The 18306-nt window shown below is 44.8% G+C and overlaps 1 protein-coding gene and 1 non-coding gene across 2 annotated transcripts in view; both read left to right on the plus strand.

The window, feature by feature from the left end:
- The first annotated feature begins 10376 nt into the window (after nucleotides 1-10376).
- On the plus strand, nucleotides 10377-10514 carry LOC119930335. The gene has a single exon (XR_005451812.1). It is a non-coding gene; the product is annotated as a small nucleolar RNA SNORA7 (small nucleolar RNA).
- Nucleotides 10515-18095: 7581 nt separating this feature from the next.
- Nucleotides 18096-18306, plus strand: part of MID2 (midline 2) — a 248190-nt gene continuing 247979 nt past the window's right edge. Inside the window, exon 1 of the mRNA XM_038748157.1 lies at nucleotides 18096-18136. The gene's annotated coding sequence lies outside the window, so the exon portion shown is untranslated. The remainder of the gene's footprint in view (nucleotides 18137-18306) is intronic.

Below are 18306 nucleotides of genomic sequence, written 5' to 3' on the forward strand. Positions count from 1 at the left end.
ATCGAGCAAGGCACAGTCTCTGTCCCACATGGGGCTCACAGTCTCAATCCCCACTTTACAGATGAGGTAACTGAGGCCCAGAGAAGTGAAGTGACTTGCCCAGTGTCACAGAGCAGACAAGTGGTGGAGCCAGGTCTAGAACCCAGGTCCTTTTGACTCCCAGGCCCGTGTTCTATCCACAGGCCATGCTGTTGTTTGCCAGACAATCCGGCTGAGAGGTCAAGGGCAAGAAAGATAGCACCTTCATTTCCACCACCACAATCGTGTCATGTAGTAAGCGCTTAACAAATGATGCAATAATTACTATTATGGCCATCATCTATAACTCTGTGTGGGTCAGAGTTTATCTGACGTTTACCCCAGTGCTTTTTGCATAGTAAATGTGTAATAGATGCCCTTAATATTTGTTGAGTTAGGTCCAGTTGATGGATAGGTGTCAGCTTGTTCCCTGGGAACCACAGCCAAACTATTTGCCAAGGACGCAGTGTGGCTTTATGGAAAGAGCACGGACCTAGGAGTCAGAGGACCTGGGTTCTAATCCTGAGCTGCCAGCTGCCTTCTGTATGGCCTTGGGCAAGTCACTTCACTTCTCTGTGTTTGTTTCCTCAACTGTAAAATGGGGATTCAATACCCATTCTCCTTCCTTTTTAGACTTTGAGCCCCATGTGGGGCAGGGACAGTGTCCGACCTGATTAACTTATATCTACCCCAGTGCTTAGAACAGGGCTCGACACATAGTAAGTGCTTAACAAATATCACAGTCATCTGCCCAGTAGGGGCAATTGAGAAACATGGGGTTTGGATCCTTAGAATGGAGGGAGGCTTCAGGGGTTCCCCAGAAATACCCTGAGGGCTTAGTTTAGGGGCAAAATAGTTTCTGGGGACTCACCCTGGACTCGAGACTCCAGCAGGGTAGGGGTTTTGTGGGCTTATTAAATGGTATTTGTAAAGCACTTACTGTGTGTCAGACACTAGTGGAAGAAACTAAGGCACAGAGAAGTGAATGACTGTCCATCATCATCATCATCATCAATCATATTTATTGAGCGCTTACTATGTGCAGAGCACTGTGCTAAGTGCTTGGGAAGTACAAATTGGCAACACATAGAGACAGTCCCTACCCAACAGTGGGCTCACAGTCCAAGGTCACACAGCAGACAAGTGGTGGAGTCTAGATTAAAACCCTGGTCCTCTGACTCCCAGACCAGTGATCTTACCATTAGACTACACTGTACAGTGGTCAGTGCTTAGAACAGTGCTTTACACATAGTAAGCACTTAATAAATACCATTATTATTATTATTATTTCATTGTTGTTTAAGGTTGATTAAAGTTGTTGGCTCCTTGAGGGCAGGGACCATGTTTGCCAACCCTATTGTATTGCACTCTCCCAAGTGCTAAAGACTCATTATTCGACCCAGACACACTGAACACCTCATTGGACAGAGAATCCACCTTAATGTCCCTCAGAATACCAGTGCTCTGCATACAGTAAGTACTCAATAAATTGTCAGCCCAGAGACCTCTGAGAGGATGGGAACATCCTAGAACTCTCAGGGGATTGAGGCAGATGTGGGCACATTCATGGAGTCTAGTAAAACCACCCTCTTTTCTTTCCCCACTAGACCCTCTGAAATGGCTACAAATTTTCTAGAACCTTCTGAAAACATCTGAACAGATGCTGTAAGCATGAGTTGACTACAGGCCTCGGGCTCCCTAGGGCCTAATCTGGGCCTGCAGGATGGCCATGGATGGAGTACTAAATAATTAGTAAAGATGCCCACCTGCAGAGCCTGGGGGCAAAATTGGAGGTGTTGGTTCTGTTCCACTCAAGGAAGCTTTCACGGCCTTAAAAAGTGAGGGGACGGCTTGTGAACACCTCAAAATGCATGTTTGCAAACAATCCCCAGAAGGAGGAGAGCCTATAGGACTCAGAAGGAGAAGGCAGTTAGTCAATTATATTTATTGAGTGCTTACTGTTTGCAGACATATTTTCTGCCCACAATGAGCTTACATTTTAGAGGAAGAACAGTCTGATTGTCTTTACAATGGCAAAGTGAAATCTATTATGTGCAAGTGCTCCCAAAAATAGTGTTTTCTACCCAGGCATAGAAATGTCAGTCCATTTGTGAAGTGTTTGCGACAATTATATTCTAATTTGTACCTGTGTAGAAAGCATTACATTGTAGGGATTTTCTTTTTTTTTCCAAATAATGACCTTGATTCTCCATATCTGGAAGGGAACTTTAAATCCATAAACAGGATGCTGAGGAGCAATAGTGAAATGAACTTGAAAGTAAAGTTTATGGCACCTTGGTCCCAAATAATTATTTACAGCTGAATTTGCACGTCAGATTTTGGGAAAATAAAAAAAATCTGCACAATTTTGCTAGTATAGAAATACTAATCAATGAATCAGTGGTGCTTACTATTTGCAGAGCTCTGTTTTAAGCGCTTGGGAGAGTATAATACAAGAGAATAAGCAGACACATTCCTTGCCCATAATGAGCTTACAGTCTAGAGATGAATTTACTAGTATGTGGTTTTTATTTCTCTGTGCTGTAGGTTCTCTAAAATGGTTGTAAAGCTCTATAATGAACTTCATAGTATTTTGTGCCAGAAAAGACAGTAATAATAGTAATACTATTTGGTAAGCACTTACTATGTGCCAAGCACTGTTCTAAGTGCTCTAAGTCCTCAAAAATCTCCAGTTGCTACCAATCAACCTATGCATCAGGCAAAAACTCCTCACTCTCGGCTTCAAGGCTTTCCATCACCTCGCCCCCTCCTACCTCAGCTCCCTTCTTTCCTTCTACAGCGCAGCCCGCACCCTCCCCTCCTCTGCCCCAACCTCCTCACTGTGCCTCGTTCTCTCCTGTCCTGCCGTTGACCACCGGCCCACGTCCTCCCCCTGGCCTGGAATGCCCTCCCTCTGCACATCCACTAAGCTAGCTCTCTTCCTACCTTCAAAGCCCTACTGAGAGCTCACCTCCTCCAGGAGGCCTTCCCAGACTGAGCCCCCCCTTCCTCTCCCCCTCCTCCCCCTCCCCATCCCCCCGCCTTACCTCCTTCCCCTCCTCACAGCACCTGTATATATGTATATATGTTTGTACATATTTATTACTCTATTTATTTTACTTGGACATATTTATTCTATTTTATTTTGTTAATATGTTTTGTTTTGTTGTCTGTCTCCCCCTTCTAGACTGTGCCCACTGTTGGGTAGGGACCGTCTCTATATGTTGCCAACTTGTACTTCCCAAGCACTTAGTACAGTGCTCTGCACACAGTAAGTGCTCAATAAATACGATTGAATGAATGAATGAAAGTGCTGGGGTAGAAAAAACAAATCAGGTTGGACACTGTCCCTGTCCCACATGGGGCTCACACTCTTAATCCCCACTTTACAGATGAGGTAACTGAGGCACAGATAAGTTAAGTGATTTGCCCAAGGTAACACAGCAGACATGTGGCAGAGCTGGGATTAAAACCCGGGTCATTCTGACTCCTGGGCTTGTGCTCTATCCACTAAGTCCAATCAAGATGAGTTGATAAAGAGCTGTACTTTCTTCTTTAATGATAACTATAATTATAATATTTATTTAGCACTACAAGTAGATACAATGCTTTCATATTGGTTATAAGCCCTTGTTCATCATCAGTGGTATTTATTGAGCATTTACTGGGTGCAGGGTACTGAGAAGCAGCATGGCTTAGTGGAAAGAGCACGGGCTTGGGAGTCAGAGGTCATAGGTTCTAATCCTGGCTCTGATACTTGTCAGCTGTGTGACTTTGGGCAAGTCACTTAACTGCTCTCTGCCTCTGTTTCCTCCTCTGTAAAATAGGGCTAACAGCCCTACATGGGACAACCTGATCACCTTGTGTCTACCCCAGCCCTTAGAACAGTGCTTGGCACATAGTAAGCACTTAACAAATACCATTATTATTATTATTACTAAGCACTTGGTAGAGTACAATACAAAAGAGTTGGTAAACATGTTCCCTACCCTCGACGAGCTTACAGCCTAGAGGGGGAGTCAGTCATTAATATAAATGAATGTTCCACATAGGGTCCAAAATCTATCTCATTCTCATTTCACAGATGAGGAAACTGGAGCCCAGAGAGGTTAAGTGACTGACTCAAGATCACACAATAGGCCAGAAGCAGAGCTGGGATTTAAATCGGAGTCTTTTGACTGCCAGGTTTTGTGCTCTTTCCACCACTTCCCACAAACTCAAGAAACACACCTTGCTAGGACCCAGCCATGCACTGCAGGTATTGGAGGTATCAAAGATGGTTAAGATAATAGAGAAGATTCAGAATAGCAAGGGAGCAAATCTAGCAAGTCCCAGGTCAGCCTGGAGGGTAGGGGGCTGAGGTTTGAGAAGAGATGGGGGGTGCCTAAAGAAGGTAAAAGTAGGGGTGAGTCCAGACTGGGATTTCTCTGACACCAACCCTTGTCATTCATTCAATCATATTTAGTGAGTGTTTCCTGTGTGCAAAGCACTGTATTAAGCGCTTGAGAGAGTACAATATAACAACAGACACGTTTCTGTCCATAATGAGCTCACAGTCTAGAGGGGGAGACAGACATTCATATACATAAATAAATATTGTGCCACCTCTTCTCACCCCATTCCTATACACTTTATCCCCCTACTCCTTGGGTTTGTGCTAGGAGCTCATCTTTAGACTGTAAGCTCATAATGGTCATGGAATGTGATTGCTAATTCTGTTGTATGTACTTTCCCAAGCACTTAGTACAGTGCTCAGCACGTGGTAAATGCTCAATAAATACAATTGATTGACTGAGTTGGGAGAATGCAAGAGGAGGGATGGAAAGGCAAAGAGAGAAAAATAAATAAATGACAGCTTACTGATACCAAAATTATATTACCGTTACCCCTAAAAGCACATTAAAAGCATAGACTGCTGCATAATGAATGTGGGCCTATGCAAATGATTATGTAAATGATCACATACATGATTTAACAGTACAGTAATACCAAAAGGGTTTCCTGAAAGAGTAATTTCCTTTTCGACTACTGCCTGGTGCAGATTCAAAATATGTTTTTCTCCTTGGAATTGTGCTGATTTCAGTTAATGATGCCTCTGCAGTAGGAGCTTGAATTAAAAAATAGTGCTCTTTAATTTGAAGAAAAAGGAATTCTTACTCCTGTTTGTTTGCATCAAAATTAATAATAAGAAGTTGGGAAAACATGATGATAAATGATATTCTACTTGACTCCGGTTTGCAACTCCTGAAGCCAGAGAAGCAGCATGGCCCAGTAGATAGAGCACGAACCTGGGAGTCAGAAGGACCTGGGTTCTATACACCTGACTCTGCCACTTATCTGCTGCAAGACCGTGGACAGGTCACTTCACTTTCTGTGCTTCAGTTACCTCCTCGGTAAAATGAGGATTAAGATTGTGGGGCATGGGTTGTGTTCAACCTGGTTAGCTTGTATCTACTACAGTGCTTGGCACATAGTAAGCATGCCCATCCACCTCTGCATCAAACGAAAACTCCTCACCATTGGCCTTAAAGCAGTCTACCACCCTGCCGCCTCCTACCTCACCTTGCTACCCTCCTTCTACAACCCAGCCTGCACACTTTGCTCCTCTAATGCTAATCTTCTCTCTGTGCCTCGATCTCGCCTATCTCATCCAAGTCCTCCTTCTGGCCTGGAACATCCTCCCTCCTCAAATCTGACAACTACTCTCTCTACCTTCAAAGCCTTATTGAAGGCACATCTGCAAGTGGCCTTTCCAGACTAAGCCCCTCCTTTCCTCCTCTCCCACTCCCTTCTGCGTCACCCTGACTTGCTCCCTTGGATTTTCCCCCACACCCAGCCCCACAGCACTTGTGGATATATCTGTACTTTATTTGTACTGATGTCTGTCTCCCCCCTCTAGACTGTAAGCTCACTGTGGGCAGGGAATGTATCTGTTTATTTTTGTATCATCCTCTCCCAAGTGCTTGGTACAGTGCTCTGCACACAGTAAGCACACAATAAATACGATTGAATGAATGAATAAAAAAAGAAGGCCTTTCCTAGTCCCACTGGCCTTTGCTGCTGAATTTTGGCTCAGATTCAGCTGACCAGTCTGAAGGCAGTTTTGTCTCTGAGCAGCTTTAACTGACAAAACAGTCCAAAAGTACAGTCTTGGGGAGCAGTTTAGAGAGGCTGGTGAGCACCCCCAGGAGAATAGAAGGAGAAAAGCAAAAGATACCACTTTGCTGACTCATTCATGCCGTTGACCCACTATCAGTCAATGATATTTATAGGGCACTTACTAAGTGCAGAGCACTTACTAGGCACTTGGGAGAGTACCGTAACGACCTTACAGTCTAGAGAGGTGGACGTTAATATAAATCAATAATGTATAATATATAATTTAAATAAATCATTCATAATTATAACTTAAAGATATGTTCATAAGTGGTGTGGGTTTGAGAGTAGAGTGACTATCAAATATCCTAAGGTCACAGATCCACGCATAAACGATGCAGAAGGGAGAGCAAAGGGAGAAGGGAGAGCTTCCCCAAGGCCTTTTGGAGGAGATGTGACCTTAATAATGCTTTAAAGGAGGCAACAGTGGTGGTCTGATGTATATTGAGTTCTTTCGGGGCTCTGCAAATGGCTTTGGGTTGACTGCTTGCTAGCTTTGTGTTCGAGAGTCTGGAGATTCGTACGTTGTATCCACCCCTGTAGAAAGTTATAGAGGAACCCCAGAGGAACTCTCTTGCCACCAGAGGACAGGTTGGATAGGACAAAATGATCAATCAGTGGTATTTATTAAGCACTTACTGTACATGGAATACCGTGCTGAGTGTTTGGGACAGTGCGATAGGACTTAGTGGCATTTGTCTTTACTTCTCTGCAAAAAGTCAAAGTTTAAAAAAAAGTGGGTTTATAGCAGTAAGCACTACAGCTCTTAAGAGAACATTGAGCTCAATTCTCCAATAGTTTGAAACCAACACTGTCCCATCCCCACTGTTTTCCCAGGCTGGTAGGATCATCCAGATCCAGGTGGTGGGCGAGGGAAGAACAATCAGTCAAGGGGCATGTTTCGGTTCAAAAATGAATCCAGTTAGGCAGCCAAGGGTAGTTTTAAGATGGAGGATGGTAATGACGATTCTGGGAGGATATGGAAAGGATGGAATAGACAGAGCGGGTTGGGATGATGGCTGGATTTCCAGGCCAGTGTTGGGAGTTTGTGTGCCGACAGAGTTTGAAAATGGTTTGGTAATCTGAGGTGAACACCAGAACCATCTATTTCCACCGCATTGATTTTTCCTTCAGGCAGACCATTTTCTGCTCATTGATTTTTCACAACTGGTTGAGTTGTGTTTCCTCCATTTGTCAGAATCTTCTCGAAATATTTGGATGATCTTTGTCTTGTTCTTTTTCTTTAGTTTGATTTACCAGCATTGCTGCCTCTAACCTTGGTGACACTGTTCAGGGCTAGGTCAGCCATCATAAAGGTTTCCTTGTGTAAGAGAAGGGGTGTATTAATAATAATAATAATAGTATTTGTTAAGTGCTTACTTTGTGCAAGACACTGTACTAAGCACTGGGGTGGATACAAGCAAGTCAGGTTGGACACAGTCCCTGTCCTACGAGGGGCTCAGTCTCAAATCCTCATTTTACAGATGAGGTAACTAAGGCCCAGAGAAGTGAAGTGACTTGCCCAAGGTCACACAGCAGACAAGTGGCGGAGCCACTATTAGAACTCATGACCTTCTGACTCCCAGGTCTGTGCTCTATCCACCATGCCATGTTGCTTCTCATGTTGTGGCATTTTCACAAGCCAAATCCCTTTTTCATTTGCAAAGATGTCATGTTTAAGGGAAGTCATTTGGGGCAGAAATAGTTTCATCAAAAGTACGTTGACCACATTGGATTTAGACTAGAAAGAAATATTAAAACTCACCCACTGTGGTTGCTAGGGCCACTAAGGGTTTTAGTGTCCTCTGGGAGGCACCAGAGAGAAGGGAATGAAAGGCTTGGGGAAGAAGCATGGTCTAATGGATAGAGCATGAACCTGGGAGTGAGAAGGACCTGGGTTCTAATTCTGGCTTGGCCACTCGTCTGCTGTGGGACCTTGGTCAAGCACTTCACTTCTCTGGGCCTCAGTTCCATCATCTGTAAAATGGGGATTACAGCCCCTTGTGGGACATGGACTGTGCCCAACTTGAATAGCTTGTATCTACTCCAGTGCTTAATATAGTGACTGGCACATAATAAGCCCTTAACAAATACCATAAAAAAAACACCCAAGGCAGGCTGTGACTGATTCTTTTATTATTCTTGATATCCACCCAGGGGATAACTAGCAGCTCCAGCTTTGTGTGTATGTCAGAAGGTCATGGGGGCATGGGTCATGGGAGTCAGAAGGTCATGGGTTTGAATCCCATCTCCGTCACTTGTCTGCTGTGTGACCCTGGGCAAGTCACTTTACTTCTCTGTGCCTCGGTTATCTCATCTTTAATAGGGGGATTGAGACTGTGAGTCCCACATGGGACAGGGACTGTGTCCCACCCGATTTGCTTGTATCTACCCTAGCACTTAGTACAGTGACTGGCACACAGTAAGTGCTTAACAAATGCCATAATTATTATTATTATTGTTATTATGTCTCTCCATCTAGACTCTAAGCTCAGTGTGGGCAGGGCATGTATTATACTGTTATATACTCTCCCTAGTGCTTAGTACAGTGAACTGCACACTGTAAGCGCCCAGTAAATATGATGGACCGACTGACTGGGGACTGGGGACTCCCCTGGATCTAGTGAGGCCAGCAGCAAGGTGAGTCGACAGGGTTGGGAAGAAAAAAACCTGAAATTTGATCAATCGATTGGCCCTACACACTTGAAGTTTCCCGGGATAGACTCAGAGACAGTTACCGGTGGTAACTGGCACCAGAAACATTGATCCCATCTGCTTAGCAACAGTCCCAATGTCCTTAATTTGGTATTTAGTAGTAGGTTTGCCCCATGACGATTTGGGCTCCAAACAATGCATATGACCTTTCAGGTCATATCATTTCTCCTTTCCCTTGCATAAGGCTGATGAAGGGTATCCAGGGCATCATTTTGTGCCTTAAACCACTTGATTTCCCAGCTCTTCTTCCTCAACTCTCTGGAGAGGAGGAGGAGAAAGAGGAGGAAGGGGCAAGAAGGAGGAGGAGGAGGAGGGGAAGGAGGTCACCCTGACTTGCTCCTTTTGTTCATCCTCCTCCCAATCCCACAGCACCTATGTAAATAACTGTCACTTGTTGATTTACATTCATGTCTGTCGCCCCCTCTAGACTGTAAGCTCATTGTGAGCAGGGAATGTGTGTTTTTATTGTATTTTACCCTCCCAAGCATTTAGTACAGTACTCTGCACACAGTAAGCGCTCAATAAATTTGATTGAATGAATGACAGAGCCAGAACCTTGACTTCTAAGAGCTCAGTCAGTCAATTTTATTTATTGAGCACTGTGTGCAAAGCATTGGGAGAGTGCAGCACAACAATATAACAGACACATTCCCTGTCCACAATGACCTTACAGTCTAGAGGGACTGTACTCTATAAAGGTAATTTTTTACAGTACCTTTATATAGTCAGTTAGATCCCTCCCAAACTCAAGCTATTCCTTAGGTGTATTGACTCAATCAGCAATGGCTCATGATTTGGTCTTCAAGAACAATAAAAACAGCACAAGAAGCAGTGTATCTCAGTAGAAAGAACCCAGGTCTGGGGGTCTGAGGACTTGGATTCGATTCCAGGTTCTGCCACTTGCCTGTTGTGTGATCTTGGGCTAGTCACTTCACTTCTCTGTGCCCCAATTTCCTCATTTATAAAATGCGGATTCAATACCTTTTCTCCCTCCATCTTAGACTGTAAACCGCATGTGGTACAGAGACTGTGTCTGACCTGATTGTGTTGGACCTACCCCAGTGTGCTTAGTACAGTGCTTGGCATATAGTAAGTGCTTAATTACTAGTACTACTCCACTACTACTACTATTATTATTTTTATCATTATCAATGATTATAACTATAATAAAAGAAGCAGAAGTAGAGAAGGAGCATTGCGTAGTGGATAGAGCAAGGGGCTGGGTTCTAATCCCAGCTTCACCTCAGGTCTACTGTGTGACCTTGGGCAAGTCATTTCACTTCTCTGTGTCTCAGTTACCTCATCTGGAAAATGGGGCTTAAGACTGTGAACTCCACCTGGGACATGGATTGTGTCCAACCTGATTAGCTTTTATCTACCTCAGAGCTCAGTACAGCGCCTGCCACATAGTAAGTGCTAAGCAAATATCATAAAAAAAAGTACTTTAGGGACTCTAGGGTCACATTAGAAATGGAGAACGGTATGCATCCCTCTCAGGTCTGCATCTGGAGAGTTTCCAGTACTCTACCAGTCTCAGCTACTGGAAGGAGAGTCAAGCAGAGGCCTACCCATTCCATTTCTAGCTTGGGCAGTGGCTAGCGAGTGGAAGGCAATCTGCTACAAGTCAAAACTCACCTGTGCTGGGAAACAGCATCATAGGAGAAAGTCAAGGGTGGAGACTCAAGTTTACTGTGCAGAAGAAGGCAATGGTAAACCACCTCCACCAGTACAATTGCAGATGGAGGTGGGGTGTTCTGGGAGAGATGCGTCCTTGGAGTCACTATGGGTCGGAGCCGACTGGACAGCACAAGACAAGACAAAACTGGTATGCAAAAAGTGAATAGTCCATATGGAATTGATATTTAGAGCTCCACCTAGGCTGGAAATTTGGAAGAAGGCTGGCCACCCAAACCCTGGACTTTGGTCCTGGCCAGCTTGGTCCAGGACTGGTCCCTGTCTGTGCTGTTTCAGGGTCACACGGGAACAGCTGAGAAAAGGCTGAGCAGCCCAAAGTGAGCGGAGTGGGAGTGGAGAACTGTAGGCTGTGTTATTTGCCCTTTCCTCAGCCACTGGGCTACGGCTTGCAGTCAGTGGAGAGAATGGGGCCCTGAGGGCCTTGTAATCCCAGCTTGAGCTAGATCGAGATGACTGCTGGATAACCCAATTGGTTCTGAGGCCTCGGTTGTCGACTCCCCTTCTTGACTGTAAGCTACTGGAGGGCAGGGATCACATCGATCAATTCCATTATATTGTACTCTTCTAAGCACTTAAGTGATATTATTATTATTAGTAGTAGTACTACTACAACTATTAATAATAATTGTGGGTTAAGTACTTACTATGTGCCAAGCACCGGACTAAGCTCTGGAATAAGCACTCAATAAATACGATTGAATGAATGAATGAGTAGATACAAGATAATCAGGCCCCACATGGGGTTCACAGTCTAAGTAGGAGAGAGAACAGGAGGAGAGAGGAGAGATAATTTTGCAGATGAGGAAACTGAAGCCCAGAAAAGTTAAGTGACTTGCCCAAGGTCACACAGCACGTTCATGGCAGAATGGGGATTAGAACCTAGGTCCTCTGACTCCCAGGCCTGTGCTCTGACTGACTGATGTGATTACCCTGTATCTACCCCGGGGTTTAGAGCAGTGTTTAGGACATACTAAGCACCATTATTACTATTATTATTATTATTAGCAGAAATTTGGACAATGGTGGAAATAGTAAGGAAGCAAAGAAACTGACTAAAGCAGTGACAAGTTGTGTATGATAATGTCCAGTGGCTAGGTAAATTTTGTAGGAATCTGGATCTTTCCAGATGGAAAGAGGAATCTGATAAGAAGAGTCTCCCTTCTCCCCCTGACCCCAACCACCTACATGGTCCTGAAAAATCACTGGAGGGTATTAAACATCAGTTGAAGCGGAGTGATACAGATACTGAAAAGAAAGAAAGAAGAAAGGGAGCTAAATCTCATGATAAGCAGGGACGAAAATGTGGAAGAAGCAGAAACTAGTGAATAGCTGAGGATGGTCTTTAGTTGGGTTGGAAAATTAGATAGAGAAGTGCTAATTAGAATACAGAAAGCCATTAAGACTTACTATCAATTTCACAGAACAATTAGGTAAAAGAGAAATAATCAGAAAACAAAAATCCCCCAATACACACCCCATTAGAGTGTCCATTTGTGCTCTATGAAACTGAAGGTTGGCTAATGTTAGATAATTTCATATGCAAAAGAACAACTCTGGAAATGAGATCTTAGAGAAGGAATTAGAAAAATCAGAATGGATAAAATAAGCAGTGGTAAAGAAAGAAAAGAACCAAAAGAAGGAATCACAGAATTATGGAATTCTAAGGCTGACCAAAATGATTAAACCATCCAAGAAAAGATGGTGGAATAGATGTAATTTTTTGGTTCAATTTGGAAAGAATAAAACAGGCATCTTTTGTATGTTCATAACTTCCATATTGATTGGAGCTCACATCTAATAATAATTATTGTATTTCTTAACATCCTAAGTGGAAAGCATTGTGCTAAACACTGGGATCAATACAAATAATCAGATGGGGCAACCAATCCTTGTCCCATGTGAGGCTCACAGTCTAAAGTTATAGGACTATCAATAGGAAATCATTTTTTAAAATTGGCTTTAAAGAGCAGGAGCTGAGGCTCAGGGGATATAATAATAATAATGTTGGTATTTGTTAAGCACTTACTATGTGCTAAACACTGTTCTATGTTCTATGCACTGTTCTAAGCACTGGAGTAGGTACAAGGTAGTCAGGTTGTCCCACGTGGAGCTCACAGTCTTCATTCCCATTTTACAGATGAGGGAACTAAGGCACAGAGAAGTTAAGTGACATGCCAAAGTCACACAGCAGACAAGTGGCGGTGTCAGGACTAGAACCCATGACCTCTGACTCCCAAGGCAGGGCTCTTTCCACTGAGCCATGCTGCTTCTCGTGGGATATACACTTCTGGTGTCCAGTTTGAGTGGATGACAGAACATGGGCAGAGCCAGGAGGGTGGCCCAGCAAAAGTGAACTTAACTGCTGGGCCATCAGAAAGGAGAGAGGAGTAAAGTCCCCCGCCAGACTGCAAACTCCCAGTGGGTAGGAAATGTGTCTACCAACTCTGTAGCTCCATGGGAAGTAGCATGTCCTAGTGGATAAAGCATGGGCCTGGAAGACAGAAGGACCTGGGGTCTAAACCTAGCTCTGCTGCTTGTCTGCTGTGGGACCTCGGGCAAGTCACTTCACTTCTCTGTGCCTCAGTTACCTCATCTGTAAAATGGGGATGAAGACTGTGAGCCCCATGTGGAACATGGACTGTGTACAACCTGATTAGCTTGTATCTCCCCCAGTGTTTAGAACAGTGCCCAGCACCTATTGTTTAATAAATACCATAAAAAACAAAAAACTTTACTGTGTGGTACTCTCTCAAGTGCTTAGTACAGTGCTCTGTGTACAGTAAGTGCTCAATCAATACTACTGATTGATTGATGGATTGGTTGATAAGGAGTTGAGGATTCCAGCTCCCAAGGTAGAGCTGGGTGGGCTCCTGCCCCCTGCTATAAGGGGTAGTTTAGAGAGGGAAAAGTTTCCTTTTTATTTAATTTGTTTCATTTTTGAGAAGCTAGGGCACTTTTAGACAAAGAATCAAGAGGCCTTCCTTCACATACCAGTGAGGTGCCTAGGTAGTATCTATGACATTCACATGAAAAGAGAATGAGCAGGTCTGTTTATGTGAATGGATGATCTGCAGGCTCTCTCTCCATCTCCAGCATTGGAATAGCTTATGCCTGTTGACTTGAAGTTTTTTTGGAATTATGTGACAACAGCTTGCATTCTAGAAGTGACCCCAGGGCTCAGATGTGCTGTTGCTTTCCTGAAAATGGGCAGCAGAACTTGTGGAGCAGCCAGAGGTTGGCAAACTACCCTCTGAGGTACATGAGCAGAGTTGCCAAAGCCTATCACAGAATTACAGACTTCTAAAGGCTCATTTTTTAAAATACGGTATTCATTTAGTGCTTATGATGTGCCAGGCACTGTGTTAAGTGCTGGAGTAGATAAAGGCTAATCAGGTCGGACACAGTCCATGTCCCTTGTGGGGCTCACAGTCTTAATCCCCATTTTGCAGGCAAGGTAACTGAAGCACAGAGAAGGGAAGTGACTTGCCTAAGGTCAGACAGCAGACAAGTGATGGAGCTGGGATTAGAAACCCAGCCCATGTTCTACCCATTAGGCCACATGGCTTCTCTCCATCCTTAACTCCCTAGAGACTGGAAGCAAGGCCATGTTGGATTACCAGGGCAGGTTTATACATGGATGAGAGAGGATTGCTTCTTCCTTTGTACAGAAAGACTCCCTCTTTCCCTTCAGGTTGACAGTGAGCTATTGGATATTCACCTCTGGGTGTGACCCCCTAATTAATCGTGTTTTCACCTGACAGTAAGTAATAAGGGCCAAAACCATATATTCCCAGATATTGATAAGAATGCAATTACAAAAAATGTCGATAATAATTGCTGTTGCCCTAAGCAGAAACATCGCCCCATATCACTGAAACAAGTATTTGGGTAAGATGAGCGAGATGAAAGAAATGTGGAAATGGAAGTACAGTAGGTTCTGTTAATTATCTGAACTGATGGAGAGGAGCATTAGTGTGGATAATAGAAACAGCTGCAGACTATTGCATGTATTCAAACACACAGATAGGCCTATCACACTCCCATAACCACATGCACACACAACACACTCACTCTCTCTCAGACTCATTTATTCTCCTGCCTCTAAGCAGACTCCAATTCCCATTAAGCAGTTCCCACTCAAGAAATGAGCACCTGAAGCAGAGTATTTTGGGGAGGGAGTAGGAGAATAGCCTGCAGCAGAACATTTCAGGCAGGAGGCAGTCCCCCAGACTAATAATAATAAGTGTAGTATTTGTTAAGCACTATGTGCTAAGCACTGTACTAAGCACTGGGGTAGGTCCAAGATAATCAGGTCTCACATGGGGCTCACAAAGTAGGAGGGAGAAGAGGTATTGAATCCCCGATTTACAGATGAGGGAACTGAAGCACAGAGAACTGACTTGTCCAAGGTGACAGCAAACAAGTGGTGTAGCTGGGATTAGAATCCAGGTCCTCTGACTCTCAGGCCCATGCTCCTTCCCCTCCACCAAGCTGCTACTATGTTAGTAGCTCTAGGGTGGAGGAATATGCTTAATCAGAGGCCGCAGCAGCAGGTAAATCCCTCTACTCTGGGGAAGAAGTTTTTTTTATGGTATTTGCTAAGCACTTACTAGGTGCCAGGCCCTGTACTAAGCATTGGGACTCTCCCAAGCACTTAGTTCAATGCTCTGCACACAGTAAGAGCTCAGTAAATATGGTTAAATTGAATGAATACAAGCTAATCAGGTTGGACACAGTCCCTGTCCCCATATGGGCTCAGAGTCTTCATCTCCATTTAATAGATGAAATAACTGAGGCACAGAAAAGTGAAGTGACTTGCCAAAAGTCACGTAGCAGATACATGGTGGTGGTTCTGACTCCCGGGCCCGTGTTCTAGCCACTAGACCACACTGCTTCTCAGGAGGTTGATAGGCAAGAGGGAACACTTCTCAAGTGAAACAGAGTGAAGAGGGATTGTGTTACCAAATCTACTGTACTTTCCCAAGTGCTTAGTACAGGGATCTTCATGTAGTAGGTGCTCAATACATACCATTGATTGACTGAGAAGGCAACAAAAGAAGTGAGGTAGCACCTGAGTAGAATGGCCAGAGCTTGTGAAGAAAGAGTTATTGGAGGCAGAAATGGAAGCTGAACCACCCTGTCATTCAGGGGCCACGGAGTTCTCTACTGGGCTTGGAGAAGGCCCACAATAAAGGCCTCCAGTGGGTGAGGGAACTGGGTGACAGAGACAGACAGAGAAACACACAGCTTTGAGGCTAAAGAGGGAAGGAGTAGGGGAAATGCCCAGCAGGCATTCTGGAAAGACTGGGAAAAACCTTGGAGCTGCCTGGAACCAAGTGAAGTGGGAGTGGAATGGAGACACTCCATAATCTGTGTGAAGTAATCTGATAGTGGAGAACAGAGAACATACCCTCTAAGGAAGTAAAGGCAATCACAGTCTCAGACTGGAATGCTACCACATACTCCACAAACATTATTAAGGAACCAGGGGGTTCAGAATACACCATCCTCAATGGATTTTATTTGTTGTTCTTCAACAGTAGAGGATGATAATACTAATAATAATTATGGTATTTGTTAAGCACTTACTATGTGTCAAGCACTGTTCTAAGCTCTGGGGTAAATACAATATAATCAGTTTGTCCTACATGGGGCTCACAGTCTCAATCCCCATTTTACAGATGAGGTAACTGAGGCACAGAGAAGTGAAGTGACTTGCCCAAGGTCACACAGCAGACAAGTGGGGGAAGTCATGACCTCTGACTCCCAAGCCTATGCTTTTGCCACTAAGCCATGCTGCCCCTCAATAATCATAATAGTATTTGTTAAGCTCTCACCATGTGACACGGACTGTTCTAAGAGCTTGGGGGAGAGGGAGAGTACAAGGTATTCAGGTTGTCACACCTGGGGCTCATCATCTTAATCCCCATTTTACAGATGAGATAACCGAGATACAGAGAATAATAATAATAATAATAACAATGGTGGTATTTGTTAAGCACTTAACAGTGCTTGTTAAGCCAAGCACTGTTCTAAGCGCTGGGATGGACACAAGGTTATCAGGTTGTCCCACATGGGGCTCACAGTCTTAATCCCCATTTTACAGATGAGATAACCGAGACACAGAGAAGTGAAGTGCTTGCCCAAAGTCACACAGCTGACAAGTGGCACAGTCTGGATTAGAACCCATGACCTCTGACTCCCAAGCTGGTGCTTTTTCCTCTGAGCCATGCTGCTTCTCCATATTGCCACATAGAGAGAGCACAAATACCAGAAGAATACAAGAATTTTTTAAAAACATACATTAGATCGACCTAGGCTCTTTCTTCCTTAAAAACCCAAACCCTTTTCTTTTTTTCCAACCTCCCACCAGTCCTGCAAAATAGGTAGAGCAGGATCGGGGAGAGGATCTGGCAAATTACATCTTAATTATGCAAGCCAGGAGACAGCTGGAGACGATTGTAACGTTCGCACTAGCTCTGAACCTCCCCTTTTTATTTCGGGAAGGTGATGACAAGGGAAGGAGAAAGGTCTCTATCAAGTATCTGCTGTGTGATCTTGGGTAAGTCACTTCACTTTTCTGTGCCTCAGTGACCTCATCTGTAAAATGGGGATTAAGACTGTGAGCCCCACGTGGGACAACCTGATTGCCTTATATTTACCCCAGTGCTTAGAACAGTGCAATTATCTCCCCCTCCAAGAGATGAAAGCCAGTGACTGATCCAGGTGTTCCTATCCTACCGTCCTTGTATCCAACCCTTTAATTTTGACTCGGAAAGAAGGGGGTGTGAATCATGCTTTTCTTTTTCATTCATTAAAACAGCGTAGTTCAGTGGAAAGAGCCCGGGCTTGGGAGTCAGAAGTCATGGGTTCTAATCCCGCCTCTGCCACTTAGCTGGTGTGACTTTGGGCAAGTCACTTCTCTGTGCCTCAGTCACCTCATCTGTCAAATGGGGATGAAGACTGTGAGCCCCATGTGGGACAATCTGATTACCTTGTATCCCCCCAGCGCTTAGAAGAGTGTTTGGCACATATTAAGTGCTTAACAAATGCCATCATTATTATTCAATCGTATTTAATGAGAGCTTACTGGGCGCAACGCACTGTAGTAAGCGCTTGGGAAGTACCATTCAGCAACAAATGGAGACAATCCCTGTCCACAGTTTTCCTTCTGCTGCGGCTTTAATTCATCCCCACAACTTCTGTCCAAGCCCGGCAATAGGCCCGCAGCCTAAAGGGAGAGGAGGGCGTTGGATTTCCTGCGATTGTCCGCTTTTTTTCTGTCCCCTTCGCTCTTTTGGGCTCGGGGCCGGAGTGGGGCGGCCTCTGGATCTTGGGCAGACCCCGGCCTGGGCTGTTCCTCGCACGGGGCTCCTTCTTACCTGCCCAGCGGGGGCGGAGGGGGGTGGGGAGGGAACAGAGGAAGGAGTTGGATCTTTTCTCCTCTCCCTCTCGGGCACAGACCCACACACCCGCACCCTCGCACTTTTCCCTCCCTGTCGGCTGCTCCAAGATGCCAGGGCGGCGGAAGAAAGGCTGCTGGAATCAGCTGGTAGGTAGTAACCCTAAAACCCCACCCCCGGTGCCTTGGCTGGCCCAGGGTTTCTTCCCGCCCCGAGCCCGGGAGAGGGGGAAGGGAGAATCGGGGGGCGTTTGCTGGGCACGGTCGGGGACAGGGGCACGGGCAGGAGCCTCCTCGCTGCAAACCACCCGCAGGGCATC

This window comes from Tachyglossus aculeatus, chromosome 6 (assembly GCF_015852505.1).
Source record: "Tachyglossus aculeatus isolate mTacAcu1 chromosome 6, mTacAcu1.pri, whole genome shotgun sequence".
NCBI lineage: Eukaryota > Metazoa > Chordata > Mammalia > Monotremata > Tachyglossidae > Tachyglossus > Tachyglossus aculeatus.